The 3,383-nt window shown below is 46.5% G+C and overlaps 1 protein-coding gene across 1 annotated transcript in view; it reads right to left on the bottom strand.

The window, feature by feature from the left end:
* Window positions 1-3,383, bottom strand: part of LOC117171027 (fibronectin type 3 and ankyrin repeat domains protein 1-like) — a 17,671-nt gene that overhangs the window by 9,543 nt on the left and 4,745 nt on the right. The window lies entirely within an intron of this gene.

Genomic DNA, 3,383 nt, shown 5'->3' with positions numbered 1-3,383 from the left:
AAATTTGTCATAAGGACAACCGCAGGATTTCAGCCAAAACCACGTCTCACGACCGTGAGATAGGTCGTTACAGTCTGTAAAGGAATCAATACGACGATCCAGCAAAAGCCTCGTGCACCCTAAGAACATGGAGCAACCCAAGGACAACCGCCTTCTGCGTTTTTCCTGCAAGTGTTTTAGCATATTGTTGACACGCAGGGATGATTTTCAGGCCATTAGCAAGTGAAAGCTTGGCACCTCCAAAAGCGCCGATGATAAGGACGATTAGTTTAACAGAATATTCCGGGTACAATCGTTGCAACTCCCTTATAACCTCTCTTTCTTTTCATTCTCATTGGTTATGATGTTTTTGTCAGCTGGTGCCGAAAATTCGATAACGAACATGGTTCGCTTCTCGAAGTCAAGAAGAACCATGTCAGGCCTCGAGTGAGCAACAGAAACAATTGTCGAGGATATAAAGTTCCAGTATATGCGGCACTTCCCATTCTCGACAATTGACTCAATTTCCCTAGGAGCATTTAGAGGAGCGATATTAAGGTTAATGTCGTAAGAGTAACAGAGATGGTAATAAAGCACTCGTAGTGCCGCATTGTGCCTTTGAATGTAGGTCGTTCACGCGTGAGTTGGGCAACTAGATAGTATGTGAGCTAAATGCTCGGGGTGTGCATGGCTTTGTACAGAAACGCTCCTTTGCTCACTTCTTCGTGATTCCTGACCATTTTAAGAAGAGGGTCTCTTCCATTTGCAACTCTATGTGTTGTACCCAGAATAATCCTGTTGTGAAGACATTCAAGACTCAATATTCCGCGACCCCCTTGACGGCGTGAGATGTACAGTCGCGGAACGGAAGACTTAAGATGCATGCTTTTGTTCATGTGCATAACCTTTCTTGTCCCGAAATCAAGGGATCTGAGCTCGTTCTTCGTCCATGGAACTACTCCAAATGAATAGAGTAGTACCGGGACGGCAAGCATGTTCGTTGGAGATACTTTGTTCCTCGCCGACAGTTCGGAAGACAAAATCTGTCGGATGAGACGTTTGTATCTGCTTCGAAGAGTATCCTTTATAGATATCACATCCTGAATGCGGCTCTGTGGCACGCCCAGGTATGTATAAGTCTCTCCAGCGCAAAAGTGTCGTATGGCGCTTCTATCAACAAGCTCAGGATCTTCAGGGATGCCGTTACGTTTTCCTCGCTTCAAATAAACCTTGGCCCATTTGTCTAACCCAAATTCCATTCCAATTTCCTTAGTATATCGTTCGACAATCCCCAGAGCTAGATGCAGCTGCTCTCTGTTTTTAGCATAGATCTTAAGATCGTCCATGTAAAATACATGAGTGACCTTGTACTTTCGATCTGCAGGTTTGCCGCACAAGTACCCGTCGGAATGGCGAAGTGCTAGAGATAGTGGCAATAATGTAAGGCAAAAGAGGAGTGGGCTCATGGCGTCGCCCTGAAAGACACCTCTCTGAAAGGTAACCTTGTTAGTTGTCACACGATTTTTTCCAGATGAGATAGTAAATCTGGTTTTCCAAAGCGGCATCAACCTCTTTATGCACCCAACTATTTGCGGATGAACCTTTATGATTTCCAAAAGACAGATGATAAGTCTATGGAAGGTCGAATCGAAGGCTTTCCGATAATCAATCCAGGTCATCGATAGGTCACGCTGGTAGAATGCTGCATCTTTGCAGACATATCTATCGATGAGCACGTTCTCCCGACATCCGGCTACGTCTTTCTTTGAGACTCGTTGTTCATACATTTCTTGCCACACAGGTTCAATTACCCGAACAATCCTATCATTTAGGATAGCTGTGAATATCTTATAAAGTGTGTTCAGACAAGTTATTGGCCTGCAATTCTTCGGTTCAGCTAAGTTGCCTATTTTCGGCAGGAGTATTGTGCGCCCTTCCACCAACCACTCTGGAATCGGCACTTCCGACTTCAAATATGAGGTGAAAATACGGGCCAAATGCTGATGGATTGAATAAAACTTCTTCCACCAGAAGGTTTTGATACAATCTGGTCCCGGTGCGGAATAGTTCTTCATCCCTCTTAATACTTTTTTTACCTCCTCAGTAGTTATGGGTGGGCATTCTTTATCAGGTGTTATGAGGGCAACACATAACTCCTTGAAGCTATTTATATTTTCTGAGTCTTCGTCCAGTCTATGCTGAACTTCGTAGACTTCTCTCCAAAATACTTCGGCCTCCTCTGGTTTGGGTGGGTGTTCGACAGAAACTGAAGGGTCTTGGAAGAGTCGAGATGGGTCAGAGGGAAACTGTTGATTTACCCTGACCCACCTCTCCCTCCGCTCTGGACTTCTCTTAGCGTCAGATAGTATCCGTATTCTCTCAATAATATGCAGCCTGATGGTCAGCAGCTTTGACTTGTTAAGTGTGTGATAACGGGTCCGGGGTTTGCGCGCGAACTTTCGAACCTTGGCGGTAAAATTCCTGCCAAATGTGATGTAGTCAATCACACACTGAATGCGGGACGCGTACTGTCTTGCCCAGCCTATCTTTATGGCAAGTTGATGCATTCGTCTTTTGGTCTTATGATCAACCGTTGATTTTGTTTTACGGTTCGCATCGGCCAAAGCTCTCGCTGCATTATACACACAATAATTGATAGCCCAGAGGTCGGATTCTTCGGAAAAGTGTCCACGAAGCTCGTCATTCATTTCAGCCAGATCTTTAGGCTTGAGAGAAACCTTGGTGTTGATGTTTCTACGGGTCGTAAAGCATCGCTCTTCATCTATTGGATGCCTGCCCGCGGTTGGCCTTAGTGTCGCCTCTCTTTCTCTGTTGCCGGCTTGTTCTAGCTGTGGTAGAGTAGGCGTTCCGTTTACATAGCCCGTTTTTCGGTGTAGTTCGGCATGGGTTCGCAGACGTTGCTGCAAAAAGTGCGATAGGTCGGGGTGTTTCTCTCACCACAGAGCATGCAGCCGTGCCATGTAACCCCGTTTAGGTCTACACTCGCAGCATAGCACTCTAGCAAGTTGTGATTCAGTCGCTCCATCCACCCAAAGGCCGCGAGATCCCGCCGATCCATCGCATTGAATCCATTTTCATTGGCTCCTCCAGCTCTAGATTGGTCGGCATTGTTGGCCGACCTATTGTCGGGAGCCCTTCGCGTTCTGTTGTTTTGAAGCGCACTTACTACAACTATGTTTGGTGTTGTCATTGTTGTTCCCACGAGAAGCTAGGGAAAGGGGTTCGTCCATCCTTGTAGAGCCCCGCATGCAAGGATAAGGCTGCGTACTCTGGAAGGTCGTCCGGTATCCCAGAGTCACCGTTCTAGACACCTCACCCAGGTGCCATTCAGCTTTCGGCACGGTTTTCACACCTCCGCTTGGAGGTTAATTCCTTCGGGACCA

Source organism: Belonocnema kinseyi, chromosome 4, assembly GCF_010883055.1.
Source record: "Belonocnema kinseyi isolate 2016_QV_RU_SX_M_011 chromosome 4, B_treatae_v1, whole genome shotgun sequence".
Classification (NCBI taxonomy): Eukaryota; Metazoa; Arthropoda; class Insecta; order Hymenoptera; family Cynipidae; genus Belonocnema; species Belonocnema kinseyi.
This window is presented reverse-complemented; position numbering and strand designations above follow the sequence as displayed.